Genomic DNA, 26,070 nt, shown 5'->3' with positions numbered 1-26,070 from the left:
CTCACTTGGAAAAAGGGAAACTTGTTTCAAACCTCATAGATGGAGCAATATAGCAAAAGAGAGAGAGAGAGAGAGTGAGTGAGATAGACAGACAAAGAGAATGGAAGCCTTATGTGCCACCTAAAAGACACAAAGTGGAAATAAATAAATTCCTAATCTGAGTCTTTCTAAAGAATTCAAAGACGTAAATTTCTTTGAGTTATGAACTTAAATTGTCCCATTCAACTTTTGATTCATAACAAGAATTTTGCTTTGAGATACAGCACACAAGCAACCAACCATAACACATACACACAATATGAAGATTATTATTTAATAAAACCTAAGTCATCTCTGAGTTAGCAGTGCTATGATCAAAGGCATTCAAGCCGTTACTATTCTAACTGAACATAGGACCATGAAAACAAAGCGATTTCTAGCTAACACAGTAAGGTGTAATTTGAGGGAATTCGGCTGTTAATTCTAGCATGTCGATTGACGACAAAGACCATGCATGGGCAACCTGCGGCCCCCGACAAGTTTCTAGGTTACTAATTTGCAGCATAACCTAAGTGTAGCGACATCTCAAATGTTACCTAATATTGAAAATATGGTAAAGAATGTGCAAATATCTCATTGATACAGATAATGAAATTTGTTCTTCAATAAAATATCAATGAATATTCATTTTTTTTTTTTTTTACATCAATATTTCAAACTATAATTTATTTACACTAGTAAGACAAATAAAATTAAGAACTGCAAAAAATTCAGTGTAAAATGGGCAAATAATATTTCATGCATATGTGTTTTATCATATGGCCCTCTCCCACTTGGAAATGGCACAATGCGGGGCCCCAGTTGACGAAAAGTTGCCCACCCCTGACGTAGACTGTAGACTTTTTCCTAATTGGTGGGGTTCCCAGACGAGGTTAGCCAACGCGTATTTTTGTAAGACAGTAATGTGATTTGAAGAAATTTGGCTGTTATTTCTAGCATATCAAGTGACCACGTACAGAGTTGAGACTTGAAGTGGCGATGATTGTAGCAGGAGTGTGTATTTGCAAAAAGCTTTACAGCATCGGGAAAAAAATGCCACTTTGCTTTTCATTTATTTTGGGGTTCATATAATAAAGCACTAGTCAAGTACATAATGCATGAAATTATAATAAAAAAACAATACTTGATTGTAGGAACCCCAAATAACCAAGAAGATAAACGGGCGTACGAGGGGAGATAACTCATTTTCATAACTGATGTAAGTATGGAAACAAAAAATATTTAACTCGTTCCATAACTGAAATATTACAAGAGAATGATGGGTGGGGGGCGATCACACACACACAGTGTTTGACACAGAATATGCTAATTTAAATATCGAAGCTGTACAATTGAAGTTGGATAGATATTGCATGTATATAACCTTTCTCAAGAAGCTCAAAAAAATTATCATGAAATAAGATTTGTTATTTACTGCACTATGCTGGAGCACAACCAGTGTGTATGTATGCATATCTCATAAACACAGTATGTATGTGTGTGTGTGTGTGTATGTGTATGTATGTATGTATGTATGTATGCATGCACGCATGCATGCAAACTTTGATAGGTTTTGACTAAAGATTGATCCAGGCCATGTCTAACTTAATAGCACCACCTGATAGGATAATCTAAATGCTTTTTAAGTCAAGTTTTGTGGCACAATGGTCGATTCAAGTAGGGAGTTCTTGTTGTGTTGTATCCAGGTATAGGTAACTTATCTGGTATTCCTTGAAGAAATTTGTCCAGATTCCGTTTAAAGGTAATGGGATCCTTTTCCTCACTGATCTGTTTCAGAACAATGTTAAATAGGGCAGGGCTTGTTAAGGAAAAGAAATTGAGTTGCAGTGTATTTATGTATTGTGATCCTGAATTGGGTAGGGAACGTATGTGAATGTGAATGTGCAAATATCTCATTGATACAGATAATGAAATTTGTTCTTCAATAAAATATCAATGAATATTCCTTTTTTTTTTTGACATCAATATTTCAAACTATAATTTATTTACATTAGTAAGACAAATAAAATTAAGAACTGCAAAAAATTCAGTGTAAAATGGGCAAATAATATTTCATGCATATGTGTTTTATCATATGGCCCTCTCCCACTTGGAAATGGCACAATGCGGGGCCCCAGTTGACGAAAAGTTGCCCACCCCTGACGTAGACTGTAGACTTTTTCCTAAGTGGTGGGGTTCCCAGACGAAGTTAGCCAACGCGTATTTTTGTAAGACAGTAATGTGATTTGAAGAAATTTGGCTGTTATTTCTAGCATATCAAGTGACCACGTACAGAGTTGAAACTTGAAGTGGAGATGATTGTAGCAGGAGTGTGTATTTGCAAAAAGCTTTACAGGTCCTAGCCTTGGATGGATTTTGAAGCTAATGTTGGGGTCGTTTGAGCAAATGATGTATCGTTCATGGGGGCACTGAAGAGAATAGAGTTTCAATGCTTTAAGACTGTCCCAATAATAGCGATCAGTCAAGCCCTTAATTATTTTGGTGAATGATTTCTGGGAAGAGAGTATGGCTGTTTTAGCATGTTGATCAAACTGGAGTTGAGTTTGGTCTTCTTCTTCATTGATAATTTTCTGGAGCAGATATTTTCATTTTGCTGTGTTTTATAATGCTGGAAAAATCATTTATATAGATTATAAAGAAAAGCGGTGACTTTTGCTGGGATTGAGTGGATTCCACCGATCACATGTTCTGTTGTTTTTCAGGAAATACTCAATCCAGTGTAGAAGTTTTCCACGGATTCCAACATTTGATAATTTTGACATTAGGATATTATGGTCAACTCTGTTGAATGTTTTACAGAAGTCAAGATATACAACATCTGACTTCAAATCTGTTCCCAAGGCTTTAAGAATATCATTGATGTGGTGTAAGAGCTGGGTTAGACAGTCCCTGCTGCAGCGAAAGTGATGCTGGTTTCAATTTAGGTTTTGTGGCTCTGCATGATGCCAGCTATCCTTGATCTTACTATCCTTTCAAATATTTTAATAATATGTGAGGTGAGAGAGATTGAATGATAGCCGACTGCGAGGGATCTGTTTCCCTGTTAGAAAACTGGGATGACAGATTGGGATAAAAGCTCTTTTTGTATGCAACCTGAATCGACAGTATTTCTCCAGAGGTTGGGCAGAGAGACTGCAAGTTGGTCTCTACATTTCTTCAGGAGACTAGTAGGGAATCTATCAGGGCCTACAGCAGAATATACATCATCATCAGCATCGTTTAATGTCCGATTTCCATGCTAACATAGGTTGGACGGTTTGACTGAATTCTGGGGAGCCAGCAGCTGCATAAGGCTCCAATCTGATCTGGCAGTGTTTCTACAGCTGGATGCCCTTCCTAACGTCAACCACTCCGTGAATGTAGAGGGTGCTTTTTACGTACGACCGACACAGAAGCCAATCAGGTGGGCCTGGCATCATTCACGTTTGGATAGTGCTTTTTACATGTCACAGGCACAGGGGCCAGTCAGGGGGTACTGGCATCGGCCACGTCCGGATGGTACTTTTCCCGTGCCACCAGCACAGGGGGAATGACAAATTACGAAAATCAATCTAAAGGTGGTTCAATAGTCAGTAACTTCAGCTGATCTTACAAGGTCATATGTCCAAATGAAAATACTGATTTTCTTTAATTTTTATTACACTGATATATAAAACCAAAAGCCTTGTAATTTAAGTAAAACATGAAAGATTTCAGCAGTTTTGACAAGAGATTGATGCAAAGAATAAAAAGCAAATTACTCATTAGTAATAGATGAGGAATGTTTGTACAGACTGTTTTATATATATATATATATATATGTATATATATGTGTACGTAAAAAGGCCCATCTGAACGTGGCCAATGCCAGCACCGCCTCGACTGATTTCCGTGCTGGTGGTACATAAAATGCACCAATCCAATCGTGGCCCTTGCCAGTCTCGCCTGGCACCTGTGCCGGTGGCACATAAAAAGCACCCACTACACTCACGGTGTGGTTGGCGTTAGGAAGGGCATCCAGCTGTAGATCAGACTGGAGCCTGGTGCAGCCTTCTGGCTTCCCAGATCCCCGGTCGAATCGTCCAACCCATGCTAGCATGGAGAACGGACGTTAATCGATGATGATGATGATATATATATGTGTGTGTGTATATGTGTATATATGTATATATACGTATATATATGTATGTGTATATATGTATATATACATATATATGTATGTGTATATATGTATATATATGTGTGTATATATACGTATATGTATATATACATATATATATGCAAATACATACACATGTATGTATATACATACATATGTGTGTATATATATATACATATGTATATATATACATATATACATATGTATATATATACATACATGTGTGTATATATATATATATATGTGTATATATATATATACATACATGAAAGCCTTGTTTCCCTGGGCATGGATTCACTGAAGCTCCGGCGTCTGGCGACGGACTTGGTAAACACCCACAAAGTTATCAACCACCTCACCAACAACAACACTGAACACCTTTTTGATCTCCATGTGTCTAACACACGTGGACATGCCTACAAAGTCAGAAAACAACACAGCTCCCATGACTTTCGGAAACATTTTTTCACGCTCAGAGTTGCTGAAGCATGGAATAAACTGCCTGCGTCAGTTGTTGACTGCCATGACACTGCATCCTTTAAGGCCCTCATGCTTTCCGAAATCCGCCGAAACTACACCTGATTATATATACACTTTAGATGAGTTGTAGTGCACCTGAGCACTGTACACAATTATTATTATATATATATATATATATATATATATATATATATATATAATATATATATATATAGATAGTTTCCGCTACAGCCTTTATAAGTACAATAACAGCATGCCTCTTCATTTCTTGAGTAAGCTGAAGGTCTGCCATTATTATTTTCTGAAACAAAGATTATACACAGTCAGCAGAAAATGCAGCAATGACCCAAGAAAGGTATATCCTCAAATACCTTATACACCTTCCCCACCCTACATAAACTAGCGCACGCAGTCGGATTTCCCTACTCGATTTTTAATAACTCCCCCGAAAGTAGGTACTACTGGCGAACAGTGGTCCCGGTGCGCGCACACGCGCAGGCTAGTCGTAAGTAGTCGATCCTTACTTTTTAAAAAATTATTTACTTTGTGTAAAAAAATTATTTATTTTGTGTTTTATTTACTTTTCTAGATAGTCGTTATAGGATCAACTACTTACGAACATATAGCGCGGACGCGCGACTGTGCGTGTGCGCGCACCGGGACCACTGTTCGCTAGTAGTACCCCGAAAGTATACAAATCCAGAAGATGCTCTCGTCTAAATTTGCTGGCTCGCGGTACCCCTCCACCTGTACCGGAAGTTTCTATCCTCTGTCATCCTTGGTTGTTTCCCACAAACACTTCTAAAGGCTTAACGCTAATGCCTACCCCTACCTAGGGTTTATCGATCATATAGTGCATAAAAATGATGGTGTAGTGTATGCAGGTTGAAGGCTATTGTTTGTTTATGAATTCTGCCAAATGCGGGCTTTCTTTTCAGGTTCATGACACTGCTGTCCCTCATCCCAAGGTCCCACATCTCTCATACCCTCAGAGCTGGCACACTGAAAGGTAGGTCTGGTGTGATTGTTGAGATGCTTGAACGGAGATGTGTCGATTTGTGCTGCTTCCAAGAAAGTAAGGTGAAGAGGAGGTTCCGCTAGGTTCCTCACAGGCAAAGAACACAGGTACAAGATTTTCTAGTCAGGGAACACTGACGGGGTCGAGGGCGTGGGTATACTTCTTGCGGAGAAATGTGTTAAGGTAATCGAGGTAGTCAGAGTATGCGACAGAATACGTAAGATTAGATTAGTGCTAAATCATGGGTTAGCAATCATTATCTCGGCCTATGCCCTTCAACCAGGGCTACCCGATGGGCAGAATCGCCGATTTTATGACGCCCGCTTAGAACACTACCCCGTTGACGAATGATAGCACGTTTTATTGTGCTGGCTTCTACATCAATACCGCCGCCTTAACATGAGAGTGTGTGATGTAGGGAGACAAGAGGGTATGCGCAGAGAGAAAGCAATTTCGTAACTGTCTGCGCATTCTCTCTCTCTCTTATTCGACACTACATGGCAATCACAGGAGAAGGCTAGACCAACAAGCAAGAGAGTGAGCTGCTGTTTTCTAATTCAATACGTTCTCGAAGTTTTTTTTTAAACTGCATTTCATATACAAAAACTTCAAAGTGTTGGCTGTTTTAAACAGACCCTTGTCTGGGGATTCAGGCAGAATTTAAAAGGCAAGATCGCACAGCAAACGGAACAAAAACATGCCGAGGATTAAAACAACAGTACGCAAAGATCAACCTAGATCGAGCGAGCTGTTGGTTAGACATAGGACTGCAAACAAAGAACTATCAAGAGCGCGCGCGGCTGAAAATATGAGGAGGATGAGAGAAGATCCAGAGTACCGGGCGAAAGAGAGAGAACGAAATGCAGCTGCTCAGAGACGAAACCGTTTGAGCGAGGAGTATAGGGCAAGAGAACGGGCAAAAAATGCTCTATCGAGAGCTCAGGCCAGAATGGACGACGAGTACAGGCGGAAAGAGCGAGAAGAGAATGCTATCTCAATGGCTATCCTTCGACAAAATGACGAGTATAGGAGGAAGGAGAGAGTAAGAAACGCCAGGGCCATGGCCCAGGCAAGAGCTAACAGAAAATTCGAACAGGCAGAAGCCAGAATGGCACTGAAACGTAACAATGTTAACTCTAATTCACAATCAGAAACTAGTAGTAGAAGGTATGGGCGACGGTCAACTCGGCAAAATGGGGCTTTAAATACGTAAACATGGTGAGTCTCCTTCTCTCTATCCACACATGGAAATTACACATTATGCATTTTAACAATTCAGACATATTTTCCTAGTTTATTATTATTATTATACATATAAAACTTTTTTCCACTTTCCTTCATTTATTTTAATTTATTTTTTCATAACTTCCACACAAAAAATGCAAAAACTATGCTTTGAAAAACAATCATTAAGCAAAATGGCTCCTGTTAAAATTTAAAACACACATTATATATATAACCATTGGGTTCCTTTCATTATCTTTTGCATAGAAAAATAATATTCAATACAGCAACACGAAAAACAATTTTTATGCGTGTGCTTGTTTGTTTTGGTAGTAAATCAAGCAGGTCACAGGTCACTTGAGATATGCTGGTAGTAGAAAGTACATCATAAAATGAAATTCTGTAGGATACCAAAATAAATTCCTGCCCAGCGAGCCTACGATGCAGTTTCGATTCCCAGTTGTAGCCATTTGACCTCTCGTATATCGCTAACAAAAACAATCACACCACTCTATCCATCTGAATGTTCGCAGTCAACGGAAACAGATCACTCATATTCAAATTCTCATTCCAAATAGCTTTTCCAAGACTATTCATGATAAATTCAATCTTTATGCATTAATAAATTATTTACTTATTCTGTTTTTTTTTTCATTTGTTTTGTTTAACATGAAAGCATCCAAACAATTTTGTGAAGCGAATCGGTGTAACTAGTTTGCTGTTCCCCACCACGACTTTTCCTCAAACCGTATTTTTTCCTGATTTTTTTTTTACCCCCAACATAATCCTTATCCCACATTCTCGAAAACATATGTCTGTACCTACAATTCCATTTTAAAATATGCAGTTTAAAACGCGTTTAGAGTAAAGTCGGAAGGAAAGGGGAATGATCCGAAACTTTTTACAAATGTTTCTTTTAACATTACATCAACATAACTTTTAAAATATTTGTTTTCAGAAAGTTATGAGGATACTAAGTCCGTGGCAAGAGGGGGCAAAGAGCTTTGTATAAAATGTAACGAGATCAATATAAAAAATTGTCTCGAAAAGACATTTTACAAAATAAATACGGAGTTTTGAAAGAATACTGTCTGCAAATGAAATTTTAAACTTTTTTTTAGTACTTTTAATGATATGAAATGTTTTCCGCTTAACAGAAAATACTTGGCAATGACACCTTTTTTCAAAAAGACTAATACTAGCTCATTGTGTGTTGTACTGTTGAAATACCCGTTAGTTTGCAAGACTGTTATAATAAGCGATTCGACTGCCCCAACCACGCACTAAACAAAAAGGAAGGGGAGACGTTTTAGCAACAAAGCTGGAAAGGCAGAGAGGAAATATCTCACAGCATGGAGTAGGATCGCTTAATAAATATAAGCACTTGTTAGCTACTAGTGAGGTTGATTAAATTTACCAAAATATTGTATATACTTGTATACTTATTCATCATTATTATTGGAACAGGGTCAGAAGAACACATTCTGAGTTCACTCTGATCGACTTTTGACATTCATACTTTCCAAATCGGGATAAAGTAAAGTGCCAATCAATGACATGTCCATTTAATAAACTACAATCCTCCCCAAATTAATGGCTTTGTGATATTAGATATTATAAAGGCACTGGTATTGGTGAAGCGTCTGTAATGCTTTGTGGTATGTAGCTTTTAGTTCACATGCATCCTATTTCAACTCTTTTTATATTTTTCAGGGAGAGATCATGGAATTGGTTCATTTAAAAACAAACAAAAAAATGAATGCAAGACAATTGCAAAGAATAACTTTTTAAAACAAAAATTCATTTTACATGGAAAAATAAAATTCTGAGGGAAAGAAGGAAAAAAAAATCAGCATTTTAAGAAATGCCTGACATAAACTTAATTTTGGAGACTTAATACGACTTTACTGATAAAGTTATTTGCATTTGTAAATGACTCTTATTTTCAGGTAGGGAGGCTCTAGGCAAATGTTTGATTGCTTAACCCTTAAGCATTTAAACCAGTCATACCCAGCCAAAATATTCTACTCGTTTGGTGTTCAAGCTGACCAGATCCAGCCTCTCACATCTACCTTACAATGTCATTCTAAAAATAAACAACCACATCATCAAAATCTCAAAGGTATGATTAATTCAAAATAATATCATTTAATAGGCATTAAATTTGACAGTAATCTGAATGTTAAAGGGTTAAAGTAACACAAAAGTCTCCACCAGAAACAACTATCTCTAAAGAAGAGCCCATATTATAATTGCAATATTTGAAGTCAGTAACAGCACAACTGCTAAAATTGCTCAATCAACTACCCCATGTCAGGGGCTTGCACAAGCAGAGCTGACTATTCATATGCACCAACATTTGTTTTTAAATTTTTTAAAAATACATTTTGGGTTTAAATTTATTCAAATATTTTTTAAGGATTCACCCATACTGTTATTCACATAGGATAAAATTTTATTATTAATCATAATTTTGGTTCCTACACCTAAATCTTTTGTGCAAGCTAAATGACATAATGCAACCAAGGAATATAGAATGACATTTGATTCAGTATCATACCTTTCAAAGAGTCCTTCTCTAGTGCTACTTCTTGTAAAATGAATTCGAGTTTAGGCAAGTCATTTGTTCATAAGTTCATAAAATCCATCCATCTATTATATATTTTGTATTTTACTTTTAAATGAAAAAATTTCCTACCAGTAAAGTTAATTTTTAACATTAAAATCATTCATTCTTCTAATCTATTGTCTTTTTTTTATTATCATGGAATGGTCTCCCTTAGGCCATGTTACATTACACTTTCAGTTAACTTAATTTCTGAAAAGATACCTTTTATTATTCCACTGCAGTTGAATGGCGTTTTCTTTTTTGTCAAATATATCAAGACAATTTTAAAATAAGATCGCATCTACACTACATGTAATCAGTCCAATTTCCAATCAACATCAAAGGCTTTGTTGCTGGATATGTAAATCAGAACCCCATGAGATTCCAACTGGAAAAGCTTATTCCTAAACTACAAGGTAATTTAATCTTTATCCCATAGCACATGTACAACTATAGTAGTTTTAGCTTAAATTCACTTTTCAGTAATGGTAGCCATATCAAACAGATGTTTAGAAGTCAGTACTAGACACACTGATTATTAGTTTATCAGTAAGCGTTATATGTACTGCTATTTAGACTTTTCTAAGTTTTCACTGTGAGAACTTCATTTTAAAGCAGAGTATTTTCTTTTTCATGCCATGATTTAGCTGAATCTCCTCTCATTAAGGCTTTCTGATGTTCGTCTATTTTAATTTCTAGGATGCAATTCTTATTCTTCAGCATCCACTTGACAACTGATCAATATGTAGAGTAGGAAGGCCATCGATGATTACAGCCATAACAAGCCGAAATGTAGAACTGGTATATCTATCAATGTCTTAAAACTCATTTCGATTTCACTTGCCTCAACAGGTCTTTGCAAGCAGAGTTTAGTGTCCAATAAGGGAAAGGTACACATAAAGTGGGCTGGTTACATCCCTGGCATAGGCCATAAGGTTATGGTCTCACTTGAGCTTGCCGAGTCTTCTCAAGCACTGCATATTTCCAAAAGTCCCGGTCACTAGTCATTTCCTCGGTGAGGCCCAATGTTCGAAGGTCATGCTTCACCACCTCATCCCAAGTCTTCCTGGGTCTACCTCTTCCACAGGTTCCCTCAACCGCTAGGGTGTGGCACTTTTTCACACAACTATCCACATCCATTCTTGCCACATGGCCATACCAGCGCAGTCATCTCTCTTGCACACTACATCTGATACTTCTTAGGTCCAACTTTTCTCTCAGGGTGCTAACACTGTCGAGTATGCACACACACACACATATATATATATATATATACATACACATATACACACACACATATATATATATATATATATATATGTATATATATATATATATATATAAATAAAAAGGGGTTTGTATGATTGTGTATAGAGAGATATATATTATTCAAAGGAATTCCAACTCTGTTTTTTATGTTTTATTTATAGTCTTTATAATATTAATGTAGAATATAGAATATATAGTAAAATGAAATGAAGTGTTGATTGTCATTGAATAGAGGAAATATTGAATATCAAATATTAAGGGACTAGTATACTTTCTTGCATTTAAGCAGTCTTCAAGGTCCCAGGAATGTTTCAGCTGTTGAAACTGTTATAAAGAATATAAATAAAACATAAAAAACAGACAGTGTTGGAATTTCTTTGAATAAAATACATATATATATACACATAAAGCTGAACGACATGCAGACCGGATACACTGACCCGGGAAGAATTGCAATTCCTGAGTCAAAATCAGTGCATGTCCTGAGCATTGACATGAACAATGATGCATCTTTCCAAGTGCATATCGCCAATTTGGTAATAAAATGCAGACGGCTAGCTGGATGGATCCTCTGAACTTTCAGAACAAGAGAGAAGGAGACACTAATGGTCCTTTGGAAGACATTCGTCCTCAGCAGCTTAGACTACTGTTCCCAACTATGGTCACCATACAATATAAAGTTAACAGCAGAACTCAAAGCAATCCAACGAAGCTACACTAAGAAGACTGTCTCAATGCAACATATCAGCTACTGGGAAAGACTGAAAGTATTAAAACTGTTATCCCTTGAGAAAGGCGGGAGAGATATGCAGTGATATACATCTGGAAAATCCTAAATGCTCGATAGGCCTGCATGGTGGGGATGTGGGTTTCTTTATAATTAAACTGAAACTTTTCTTGTCAGGGGTTCCAGATGAACCTACCTCTCGACAGGAAACAGATGCGCGCAGATTTGTTGAACTCCCTTGTTGACCAAGTGCCACATATCAGAGGTGGTTTTACATACTAGTGTAGCACATTCAACGGTGGTACCCCAGCATAGTCGCAGCTTTCAGGCTGGAACATTTTTAAGGATTTATATACATATATATATGTTGGTTTATCTATTACCTTTGAAGAAAGCTAAAATTTAAAACACACATTATATATATAACCATTGGGTTCCTTTCATTATCTTTTGCATAGAAAAATAATATTCAATACAGCAACACGAAAAACAATTTTTATGCGTGTGCTTGTTTGTTTTGGTAGTAAATCAAGCAGGTCACAGGTCACTTGAGATATGCTGGTAGTAGAAAGTACATCATAAAATGAAATTCTGTAGGATACCAAAATAAATTCCTGCCCAGCGAGCCTACGATGCAGTTTCGATTCCCAGTTGTAGCCATTTGACCTCTCGTATATCGCTAACAAAAACAATCACACCACTCTATCCATCTGAATGTTCGCAGTCAACGGAAACAGATCACTCATATTCAAATTCTCATTCCAAATAGCTTTTCCAAGACTATTCATGATAAATTCAATCTTTATGCATTAATAAATTATTTACTTATTCTGTTTTTTTTTTCATTTGTTTTGTTTAACATGAAAGCATCCAAACAATTTTGTGAAGCGAATCGGTGTAACTAGTTTGCTGTTCCCCACCACGACTTTTCCTCAAACCGTATTTTTTTCCTGATTTTTTGTTTTGTTTTGTTTAACATGAAAGCATCCAAACAATTTTGTAAAGCAAATTTCTTAGATGTAACTCTGGACCTCAATACCTCAAATATATAAACATATATTCTATCGGCAAAAGAAACCGATAGAATAAGTACTGGGCTTACAAAGAATAAGTCCCGGGGTCGATTTGCTCGACTAAAGGTGGTGCTCCAGCATGGCCGCAGTCAAATGACTAAAACAAGTAAAAGAGTATACACATACATCTATACATACACAAACACACACGCACACACATATATATATATATATAACTCATAGCACCTGTACAATAGTCTTTTTAAACACTCAAGGGAAACAACCCATTTCATTGTTTATGTTTGATTACTTTGAATATTGGTTTTTTGTATGTCCTATTTCTAATTTTTGCAGACAATATCACTTTTATACTTTGACACATGAGTAGTGCCATGTCTGGAAATCTGGTGATATACTTGGGTTGTTGAAAAAAAATTAATAGTAGGACCCATCCAATGGATCCTTCTATCTACTACATATAACATTTTATTTAAACAACCCAAGGGAAATAACCCATACCACCTACAGATTTCAGCAAAGCGATCAATATTTGATTCTCACGATCAGCCGACCTAATTCTTCATTTCACTGCCCTCAGTTTTAAACTGCTAAACATTATTGCACTTCCTTAATTTGAATCTTAAACATTAAAGATTTGATTCATACATTTCTATACATACTTTTTGAATGCCCATTACTCCGATAATTCTGCATTTTTACAGTTACACTTTTTCTATGACAGTAGATAAATTTTTTTATTCCACAACATATTTGCAGGCATAGTGTGGATTTGATCCTCGATTGCCAAATTTCATTTAACACTTCAACAGCACTTTTCTCACAGTAAAAAAAAAAAGCTTTTTCTGTGAATGACAGCAGTTATACATTTCCCAGATGCCTTCGCTAAGCAGAATAATGTCTTTGCCTCTCACCAACTCCCGAAAACCTCACTCACAAACCTCCAACAATCTCTCCCAGCTGACAGTTTTTTGTATTTTTTCGTGACAGAAAATACACCTTTTGTGGCAGTTATAACGAAATTCCTTTCTTATATCAGAGTAATAAGGCATTTCAATAGAACATCTTTACCCCATGGAATTACCGGGCACATCAACTAGTAGATACATACACATAGATATACACACATACATACATATATATATATATATACACACACACACACATATATATATATACACATACATACATATATATACACATATATATTACATATTACATTATAAAATAAGAGCAGGAAAATTACATCAAAAAATCCTCACAGAAGATATTCGTCCAAAGTAATATTGTATTAATAAACAGATATATAAAGTATGATTATCGTAAAAGTTTAGAATATCTTACAATTGTTTCATGGATGTATTACCCTTTGAAATGGAATCTAGAATTAATAATCTAGGTTTTTTCTTTGTCATGTTTTACAGAGGTATCATCTTTTTGTATTGATAGAATATTGTTAGAGGTAAGGTTAGTTGTATTTCTTAGTTTCGTATTGTGTGGTTTGGTTTAGTTCCATTTGTGCTATATAAATCATAAGTATTGTATCTTTTACATACTTAATATTTTGTTTAAATCCACTTGCAGCTAAAGTTTGATTATAATAGTTTGCGTGATTATTGAATATTTCTTCATTATTGGATAGACCTGAGATTCTAATAGATATACTGTTTACAATGCCATTAAGTAATGATATATGGTGGTTAGAATGAATGTTTATATATTTGAGGTATTGAGGTCCAGAGTTACATCTAAGAAATTTGTTCTACAATAGCTTTCTTCAAAGATAATAGATAAACCAAAATTTTAATAAAATTTATGAAGTTCTTCCCTCATTTTTCTTTTGGATCGGCCATTATATACCAGGAGGGCATCATCTCTATATAATCCTCCTTTGAGAGAAGGGAAATACTGTCTAGTCTTATGTAATAGATATAAGCCAAGTCTGTAATTTGTGCAGAATAAGATGTTTTGTAGTGCTTATTCCACCCTTGTTGCACAGACTCTCTGGCCATTGGAAATGCTGTGAACTCATGACTAAGCAGCTGGAAACTATAACAACCCTATATCTTAGGCCTCCACCTATCATTAATGACCATGGCTGAGATATTAGTTGAGTGCCCTACTGGAACAGCATTGTCTATAGTTAAATAGTTCAATGTGTGAATAGTAGTCTCTGTCACACAAGCTGTACTTGTTGGTCATTTCAGTGCTTTTGGGGCTGTGTTTTTTTCTATCTCCAGTTTAGGGTTTTAAATAGGATCTAAACCTGGGCAGGTTTAAGTTGTTGCTCATGCAGCATGTCACCCTACTCCACATCACTAATGGATCCAAAGGAACAGAGTTTTTCCTGTCTTTTGTGCTAAAAAAATTTAGATCTATAAATCAACATTATCATTAGAGCTGTGGACTGGCATTGGATAAATTGCATTACCGTATTTGTTCTAACTCTTTACATACAGACAGTATACCTACCTCATCTGCAAATGAGTGGTCTTTATACCATTTTCATTGGTATAAAGGTTTAATGATAATTCTATAGTTTTTTTTCTCATCCTTCAAAATCTCTTGTAGCCAGTGATACAGAAATTTTTCTTTACCAAAGGATTGATTAAAAAGAACTCAAAATTCTATTTTACTTTATTTGGATACAATGTACTTGAATCTGAAAGGCTTGAAGGAAGCAAGAGAGAAAAAGGAAATTTTATCTTTGATATATAAATAGAGAAGAATTATATGCTATATAAATAGCTTTGTATATAATAGCTGTTTTGAAGAATGTTATGTTGACACTTAGGAAATACATAAACTGACAGAATAATACCAGAAGTGATGTGGATCGTTTTGTTTCCTTGAATAGTTTTCTATTCTTCAAGTAGTTCCAATATTGCTTTACTTCACTTCCTATGTATTAATTTCAATACAAAAGGACATATACATTAACAGTATTTGTACATATCCTGCACAGACAAAGGTTACAATTCTAGGTTAAATGTTACATCATGCTAGATATGTAGAAGCAAAGTAGCTAGGAATTCAAACTTAATACTGGTCTATACTATATTCTATACATTAAATTCACTTAGTAATCAGGGCTAAATATCAGATCATTTGGGAATGTTACTTGAATGAGACAGAAACACTATCCAGGTGGACATTATTTGTATTATTTGCACCACACTAAGAATATTGAAGCTAAGCACCTCGTCAAAGCACAAAAGACATTTTTCTTAAACAAAACTATATGAAATTGTAAAATGTAATAAGGTAAACATCAAAAACAGTTTTGATTTACATCAAATGCAGAAGTGGAAAATAAAAATTTTCCAAAACTTTAACCCTTCTGATACAAACTAGTTGGAGGACATTATTTGTCTTATGATACAAATCCTCTCATTTAATAGTTAACATTTAAATTAGAACCTTCTATCATTATTTTGTTAGAACCTTTTAATATTAATCATTATAATTAATTCAATTTTGACACAATTCCATACAAAAAGTACAGTCAGGATATATGCATAGAACAAAAATAACAGGAATTCTTAATTCACCTTAAGAAATTTGGGGGAAAAACCATTTTCAATTTGTTACAACATACAATTAGCTAACTTCTTATATTAATTAATATGTTGCGAATATCTTACTAATGAAAAAGTCAGTTGTTTTCTAAATCCTCCTAAAGTTTTTATTATTTATAAAATTAAATGAAATATAATGTAAGAGTTAATGATTGTTTCTGTCAGTCTCAAAGACTATCTTCACACAGTGTATAGATTGTAAGTTAACCTAGTGGTGTTATCTTTCTCCAGGCTGACTGTCAACAAAATGTGAATATGCAGTGAAATGCTTGTTTGGGAACCAAACTGATATCACAAGTACAGTCCATGAAGAGTTTACTACCATTCTACAATGCCCCCACCAACATAAAATAATATAACAATGGATTTTTTTTTTATAAGTGATGGAGAGTTACAGTAAAGGAATCAACTAAGACATAAGAGCATTAGACTGGTTCCTTTACAGTAGAATTAATATGTGTACCAATAATATTGAATATAAAATCGAATCTAAGCCTTATTAAAGGCAGCTGAATCTCACAAGAGAGATGACAAAGGAGTGCAACATGAGGCAAGATTCTATGTTGGAGAAGACCTAATCAAACTATGCAAGTATGAAAAAGAATGTAAATTATAATGATGATGACCATTGGAATTGGAGCCACAAGAGAATTAATTTTACAATACTGAATTAAAACCTGAATATAATTTTATCTTTTACTCTTCCAGAATAGATAAAATACCCATGATATATATCGGATTAAATTAACTAGTACTCCCAGCTAAAATTTGCTTTGAATCATCATCATCATCAACGTCCGCTTTCCATGCTGGTATGGGTAGGACAGTTGGACTGAGGACTGGCAAGCAAGGAGGCTGCACCAGGCCGCAATCTGATCTGGCAAGGTTTCTACAGCTGGATGCCCTTCCTAACCAACCACTCCAAGAGTGTAGTGGGTGTTTTTTACATGCCACCAGCATGGGGGCCAGTCAGGCAGCACTGGCATTGACCATGCTCAAATGGTGCTTTTTTGTGTGCCACTGGCATGGGAGCTAGTCGAGCAGCACTGGCACCAATTTCAATAAAGTAAATATTTAATATGTTCCTTTAGGTTCTGAGTTCAAATCCTTTATGTGAACAATAAAGTACTATATACATACTATGACTAATCCAGTCAATTAATGTCCGTACTCTACAAAAACTGAACTTGTGTTTAGCAAACAGAATGCACTATCTCCTAGCTTTGTCTTAATCAATAGATAGAATATCAGATTTAATTTGATATTTTTAGTTGAGATCTATCAAAATAACTGCCAACATTTTATTCTTTTTATACCAACAAAACCATAAATAATGTTATAATTTTAAACTGCATCAGTTCAAATACATGCATGCTCAAACAGATTAATATTCTTTTAAAGAATGAATACTCAAATAGATGTTACTCAGCCTGCTTGAGACCACTCCTGGTTATATGATACAAACATCCAGCTTTAAAATTATCTAAATTAAAGCCATACAAATTTCAAGCTAATTTGCATTCCAGGTTCCAGTTAAATAATGCTGAAATTATTTTATTAAATTCTTTATTAATTTCAAAATTAATTGAAACAAAGTCAGTTCGTTTCAATAGAAATACGATAACAAAAGAGTTAATGATCCTGACCCAGACTACTTTTTAAATTTCAACAGACTTATCCACTATGGAATCTTTTGCAGGAATTGGTGTTATTCTATCTTATAGACAAAAAAATGACAAACTCTTTAGAACACAGGCAAGAGTTTTGTTATTTTGGGTCAGAAAATGTAACTATTGATACAAATCATTTCACCCAGTTATTTAATTTGCATCAATATGGACTTTGCCTGGCATTTCATTTGGGTCAGTAAAATAAGTACGATCTCTTTGGTACTTATTCTTACAAAGTTTGCCTAGAGCTTAGAGACAATGTGAACAAGATATCAATAACTCTTTATACAGTACATAGCATGGTTTTCAGATCAATAAAAAATATGGATTCATGAGGAATAGTGTAATTATGACACAATATTAAGGAAGTCGAACCAGTTTTAGTTCTGGCTAATGACTAATAATTTCCTTCAACCAATTACTGTTGTGTTGAATGTGTATGTATACATGTTGTATTCATTAAGGAAAGGTAAATACAGGAAATAAGTATTAAGTATTTATATGAAAACAAAAAGTAAATATTATATGAGCGCATAGAGATCTAATACAAAAAATATATAAATATGCTTATAAATAACAATCAGTACACATAACATAAATAGTTGCATGAATAAGGTTAATTTATGCCCAATTCATACACAAAATACAATTTTTCAGCAACACCAGACACAAAAGGTGGCTCTGTGGTTAAAAAAGTCTACTTTGCTACAATATAGTTCCAAGTTCAGTGCAGTACATTGGGCAAGAGTCTTCTACAATAACCGTGAACAGCTAATTCTTTGTGAGTGGAAAGTAAATGTCTGCTCAAGCTTTTTCAGTAAAACCAAGTAGGCAGAAATTGTGTGAAAGCCTACTGACCAGGCTACCCAGTCATTTAAACAGCCAGACTTGTGTACAACATTACACTGATTCTGCCTGAGGATTACATTAAAGGTACTCTGAAATATTCAGCTATATATACATGTCCATGACTAGGTAGTTTTGCTGTCTACACACAACTGGAATACTATTCATCATCAAAACCAATACAAAAATTAATGTACATCTATACATATGTTTGTTATGTTTTTTTTTTTTCTTCTTTTGTATATCTTAGTTTGGTGGAGTGACAGAACCCCTTTGAGACTAATCAGATAAACAGAGTTGATGTTCAGTTAGTACAGAAAAAGTGTGGGTGAGGAGGGAACAAAACAGTTGAACTTCTGAGAAGGATTGATGGTGCAAAATAGTTAGTGCAATGCTCAAGAGATGTGATTTAGTAAGGATGATCTGAGTAGAAGAGACAGGTGAGCCTGGGAAGAAGTGTTCAGAGGAGCATAGGCTGCTGTCATAGTGATAAAATAGGCAGAGTGAAGAAACAGCATGCCTGCAAGCTAGAGGTTGTAGTGTTGTGGTGTACGAGGTTTTGCTAATTACCCAGATCACTTCCCTTTGGTCCAAAATGTTTGTATGTGCATCAATGATGTATGAAATGTGGGAACAGTACTCTGTTATAAGATATTTTTGAGCTTTGTAGAAGATCTGCAATCGGTCAGAGCAGAATATTTTTAGACCTGAAGAGGGAGGATAGTCTTTGGTGAGTAGAATTAGCAATATTGTGTGTAATAAGATGACCAAGAAAGATTATCAGAGATATATAAAGCCTAACATTTAGAGTATCTTTGAGGATTTAAGTGGTGTGTTGTTGAAAACTAAAGTAAATGATGTATAAAATTGATTCCTTGATATGATTGAAAGAAATTAATTATTGTGGTCCCATTGAATATGGTTCATATAAGCAGTAAATGAAGCATGTGTGCAAAAAGATTCAGTAGAAGTGAATAGTGGTATCATCTGCAAACAGCTGAATGTTGTTAGAGGTACCAGCAAGCAAGTCATTAATATATGTAAACAGGATTACATATCCAGTCTTAAAGTTTCATTCAGTTGTCCTCTTGGTTGATTACCAATGCACTGATGACTACAGTCACTCAAAAAGCTGAATGAACAAAACCTTAGGTCCAGATATGAAATCCAGTTTACATATAATGTCATGCATATATGTATATATGTGCTAACAAAGCACCCACTGATTTTGTACTATCAAAGATGTGTGAAATTAAGAGATACTTTACTTAAAAACAAGTTGACAGAAAGGGCATCTGGCTGTAAATCTGCTTCAATAATATATTCATCTAATCTATGCTAATATGGAAAAACATGTAAAAGTGAATGAATGATGACAAATTTATCAAACTGTAGACACATCTCACACAGGAGTGTATTGAGTACTTTTATACCAGAAAATAAGCAAAAACTACACATACATACACAATCATCATCATCATTATTTAACACCCACTTTCCATGTTGGCATGAGTTGGACGGTTTTATATAAGCTGGGGAGCGGCCCAGGTTCCAATTATGTTTTGGTATGGTTTCTACAGCTAGATGCCCTTTCTCACACCAACCACTTGAGTTAGTGAGAGTTCCTGCCAAACAGTTTTACCAATGGTTCAGGGAAGATAACCAACAGTTGTAAAAAAGCTGGCAAATTCAATCTCAGACCAGAACTACTCTGCCATCTAGGTGAATTTATGGCACTTGGTTCAGCAAGCAGGTCTCCTAGCCTCTTTCAATTCTCTTATCTAACAAGCTTATGTCGTATTCGACATAAATTACAGTTGAATAACGCACATTGATTATAAGTAATAACTTAAATTCTTTTCACTTATTTCATCTTCAATGACTACGCACTACTTTTATAGTATTATCTAGCATGTTGCATTATAGAAGATTCCCAACTTATATTAGTTGTTCCATTAATTTATTTGCATGTACTCATGTAAATATAAACCATGCAGGTTAATACAATATTTGAAAAGCTCAAACATTGGTGTGGACATTCTTGTCCTCACATATAAGCTACTTAATATTGTGAACTACTTACAAAGAATACATAACGACCACACTAAAACATATCAGACTACCTGTTCATGGGTCACAAGTTGAGTTCAAGCACAACTGTGTGGTTACATAAGCTTGATAACAGAGGGTTCAAGCACACACACTAAAATTGTTTCGAACATCCTGGGTTGGACCTGAGCTAGCACCCACTCAGAAAATTTCATTCTCACATTTATGTGTGGTGAAGAAGTTTGTTTACAACCATGTGGTTCCAGGTTCAACTCCACTGTGTAGCACCTTAAGCAAGTGTCTTCTGCTATAGCCTCAAGTTAAGCAACATCTCGCAAATGGATTTTGGCAGATGGTAACTGTACAGAAGCCCATCATATATGTTAAGAGCAAATTTTATGATGCTTCTGTTTGAAGGGCAATGTTATATGGTAGAAAGATGTAAATCTTGAATGCAAAGGATTTGAGAAGGCTGGAAGAAAGTAAGGCAAACATACTGTGCTGAATGAGTAATATTAGTGGATATGAACAAAATTTTACTGGTATGGTCATTTGATACTTGTAGAGGATATCAATTGTACAAAAATGGATACTGTGAAAGAGGTAAACTGAAAAAGATGTGGAAAGAAATAATGAAAGCTGATCTCGAGAAGCTGAACCTTGTAAAAAAGATGACGGACTGCAACAAGTGACAAAATGCTGTCGTAGAGAAAACCTGTCCAACCCATGCAAGTATGGAAAAAGAAAAGAACATGTGCAAAAAACAAAATGGTGATGGAGCTTGGAAATGTATACCAACATTTAGGGCTCTCTCTCACCTATTATGTTCAAAGTATGTCTCCTTACTATGAACACAATGGATAAGAAAGAAAGAGACCCTCTTTGCTAACAACTATTTTTGTTGGTACCCAACAAAGATGGTTGTTCTCTTTCTGTTTGTTACTCTCTCATGTCACTCACTCACATACCACTATGCCACCCTTCTATCACTATCTTCCTCCCATCATGCACCTATGCAAGAAGGAATGATAATGCATTGGGTCTGTTCTCATTCACCTCTCTTACCATAACATATCCTTTACCCCCAATACCCATTATATCACTCACTGACATTCATCACCCACTTTCCCTCTCCTATGACTTGCTTCTCCATCACCAGCTCTTTCCCTCCATGGTGCTGCTTTTGTAAATTCTGAGTCAAATACACAATTGCTGGACATGCCAACAAAGTTAAGATTTTTAGTATTTACATTTAAATCTCTATGAATCATGTCTACTATTCAGTTTTTTTTTCACCTATAGAGAGATGCTGCATTATGCCACATCTCTCAATTCTAATATCCTTTTACTCCTTTCACTTGGGTTCCTTTATTCTCCTTCACAGCCCATTTTAACTATTCCTTTCACTTGGATTCCTTTATTCTCCTTCACAGCCCATTTTAACTATGTGAACCCAGCAGATACTGGCCAATTAATCTGGACACTACCATGATAACTCTCCCCTCTCTTAACCTAAATGTGTAACTTGGTGCCATGGATATAGCTTCAGCCTGCCACTGATACCATTATATTCATTTGGCACAACAACTACAATAAGAAGTGATGCAGTGCAGAGGGGAAGCCCTTAACCCTAAAAGACACATCAAACAACCAACTTCCCATTTGCTATTGCACCCCAACAAGAGTGCCATGGTGACATCACTTTCTCAAGATTCACAATAACTTAGGTACAATAATAGGGAAATAGGCTATTTCTGTATAAAACAGTCATACCAGGCTGCTCTTATGGACTAGAACAGAGACAATGCAAGTACTCAGCTGTCTATACTGGTGTCATGAACCTCTAGATAACTAACCTGAGCCTGACATGATCTTTGAGCAGAAAGATTAAAGATCAATATGTCGAAAGGGACTCTTTAGCTCAGACTGATGCAAGGTTCTCTTTAGCTCAGTAACAGACAATTAACTCCATGGTACCAATGTGAGATGAGAATGCCCTTTTCAACACAGATAATAGTGTGAGATGGGAAAGAAGGATGAATGGAGACAACACAGAGAAGGGAGAACAAGACCACTTTGATACCACTGAATGAACTGAGATAACGTAGGACAGATAACTCTTTAGTCTTCCTGAGGACAAGACAATCATAATAAAATGCATCATGTATACCGTGTAAAGGGGTTGATGGTAGAAAAGGCTTCAAGCTTCAGAAACCATGCCAGAAAAATAGAATGTAGGAGTGAGACATGGTTAACTCATCTGGTTAGATAAAGTTAAGACAATTTCGTGTGTGTCCAAGTGCAAGCCCCATGAGTCTGAGTGGCTCTTCTAGTGCATCTCTCTCGCCAATCTCTGGGGCATCATCTTTCCCATTTTGTCTGCTGGAACCATGAGACAGTCTGAATTACAGGAAATTCTATGTTCCACTCCTCAATTGAAGTACTGAATGTTGGCCATAAAATATTTTTCCAGATGTTTGCCCTGAATCAGTTGCTTTATTGGCCTAATGAAGTCACCTTGAAAGCTGTGGACATGCCACCAACATACACATATATACATAATTGGATGGTCAATGACTCTCTTGAATGCATCTGCCCATTCACAGGTTTTGTTTTTCATCCTGTAGAATGTCAAAAATTACCCTTTGAATCAAGAAATCCTGGTGGAATTGTCAGTTTAGTCACCGATGACACATCACTGCAACAGATTGCACTGAGTTACATGTCGCCAGTATGTATATATGTTGCAGGGTTAAAAAGTTCCCAAGCTCACTTTGCCACACCATTGTCCCCAAGTTTGATCTCACTATGTGGGACCATGGTCACGTGTCTCCCACTGTAGCCTACTGAACAATGCCAAGTGGGGAATTTGGTAAAAAAAAAAATCTGAGAAGCCAGGTGTATAAAATATATACATATAGTCACACACTAGCAATGCACCTTGGCATTGCCGAGGTGTTATGACCTAACCTACAAGCACATTGTATTAATTGCTCCTTTCTTATGGGCAGGATTGGCACAGCTGATATATAGTTAATGGAATATTGGAAGTTATTGTTTGTTTAATAGTGAAGAGTGCGAGTACAATTTACATGAAAATGCTTTCTGTTCTCAAGAAGGATCAGCAACTATGTACTGCTTCATTGTATAAAAGTGGATCAATACGATTTTGTCCAGAGATCATGTTTTCAATATTTTAATTTCCCCCTATCCCCACCACAATTTTTTAATTAGTAACTTTTTTTGAATTTCTTTGTTATCTATGATGAAAAATACTGAGATTACAAATCTGGAATATATATATATATATAAACACATTTTTTATAGTTTAATTTTTCTTAAAGAAACACTAAATGCCCCTTCCTCCACCTTGCCCACCCATCACCTACCAGCTTTCAAAAAGCTAAAATCTCCCAATCTTTCACTTTTGGCTGATGTTTCCCTACATGCATAGAATTCTACTGAAATAGTAGACAAAAAATACCAGACCACCACCGAAAACCCGACATGCTAGAAACAACAGGTAAACAACATCATTTCTGAAGAAACTTCCCTGTTTTCCAAAAAGCTAAAAGTGAAACATTAGAAGTGTGTAGCTTTTTGAAAGTGGTGAGGTGATGGGTAAAATTCTCAAAGCTTCATACTCTTGTTTTTTCTCCATGTATTACCAAAAATAAAAATTTGAAAAAAGTAAAAAATGAATTTGGTGTGGGGAGGGAGAATATTAAAATATTGAGAACGTATTTTGTGGGTGAAATCCTAATCTCCTGGACATGCAAACATAGGAATCAGAAGAAATTTAGAAAAAAAAAAAAAAAGTGGGGGACAGAAATGTCACCTCAGACATGCTAGAGATAAAGGACAGGATTTCCGGGAAAACTTCCTTTTAAGTTTATATTAAAGATCAAGTTTTTAAATATGTTCATCACAAACTCAAATTACACAATAGAAAAAGATCATTTCAATTGGATTTGAGCTGTAAATTTGCACGTGCACACAGCAAGAAATAACATAATTCACACAGAAGTTTTACCTAGAGTATGTGTATATGTATCAAAGGAAGTTATTTTATGGTATTCTTTCATTTGAAGAAGTAAAGTTGTCAACACGACACATACAGGATCATATACGTTAATTTCCGTAGAATTGTTTTAATTACTGTATGCTTTGAAGAGAGCAGAAATTGAAAGACAGGATAAAGTAAAAAGGCAACATTTGCTTTGAAGTGAGAAAAGAAATGTACATGTATATGAAATGGACACATGTGGGAGAGAGAAAGAGAGAGTGAGTGAAGGTGTGTGTTGCGATGTATGTGTAAATGGCACTCACCCACTTGCTCTCTCTCACACACACACATTATCTTTCATACACACGTACATAGCAGAGGTAAAGAATATGCACAGCACCCGTTTTCGGCGTAACCTTAACCCTAAACACCGAAAGTGCATATTCTTTACCTTCACCCATAAATACATATGCATACATCTTTTTTGTGCGTGAGAGATAGAGAGAAAGAGTGTCTGTGTGACTGTACTTCTTCATAACATATAGAAAAATGGATGTCTTTTAGAGCAATTTTTTTGGTTGTGGCTTATTTTAATACAATATCTGTGTGTACATTTTCATAAATGTTTGTCTGAGCAGAATTCTACGCATGCATGAAACTTCGGATAAAAGTAAAACATTGGAAGCAAATCGAAATATTGTCCGAATATGACCTCAAAATTGTGCAACCCAACCTAGTTGCTGAGGTTATTTTAGTGGTAAAAAAGAGTTGTTGAGTCAAAAATATAATTTGGTAGATAGATAATAAGCATCTTTCTTTATTATAATAAAGATGTGACTAATTTGTAGAAACATTACTTTCATTATTCACACATCGTCACTCTCATAATGTAACACTGTAATTTTGGTTCAAATTGAAGGTGTGAAAATATTTTCATTTTCTAATGAAACCTGGTCATTGTAGAGAAGTGTATTTGAAATAACTATAGCTAGTTAAGACAACATAGAAAATATGTAAATGAAAATAAAGTTTATTTGACATGTGTAATTAATTTCATTATTCTGATCTTAACATCAGTTGGTAAGAATAGAAGTCATTTGATAATACCTTTTTGTTTGTAATTGGCTATTCTGTTGCGGGTTCAATCCGTGGAATATTTAAATGATACCCATCTTGTCCACTCCATAGAATAAGAGTATACTGGAGTGCATGATAAGAGGGATGAGTCTGTGTCGAATATGAAAGAGAACATGATTTTCATGGAGATCACCAACCATAAGGATGGCTACTTTATTAGATGTGGGCTCATTAAAACAGCGTAAAATGTTCTTTACTATAGTTTATAATAGAAGTAACAAACACAGAAGAACACACGCACACACACTCA

At 35.5% G+C, this 26,070-nt stretch overlaps 1 protein-coding gene and 1 long non-coding RNA gene across 3 annotated transcripts in view; one reads left to right on the top strand and one right to left on the bottom strand.

Moving 5' to 3' along the window:
- LOC115212367 (SUN domain-containing protein 1) overlaps positions 1-26,070 on the bottom strand; it is a 103,070-nt gene that overhangs the window by 68,882 nt on the left and 8,118 nt on the right. The window lies entirely within an intron of this gene.
- On the top strand, positions 6,014-8,676 carry LOC115212368. Its single transcript, XR_003881711.2, has 2 exons — positions 6,014-6,893; positions 8,613-8,676. It is a non-coding gene; the product is annotated as an uncharacterized LOC115212368 (long non-coding RNA).

The sequence above is a fragment of the Octopus sinensis genome, linkage group LG5, assembly GCF_006345805.1.
Source record: "Octopus sinensis linkage group LG5, ASM634580v1, whole genome shotgun sequence".
Taxonomy (NCBI): Eukaryota; Metazoa; Mollusca; class Cephalopoda; order Octopoda; family Octopodidae; genus Octopus; species Octopus sinensis.
The sequence above is the reverse complement of the archived record's forward strand: the minus strand, read 5'-3'. Positions and strand labels throughout refer to the sequence as shown.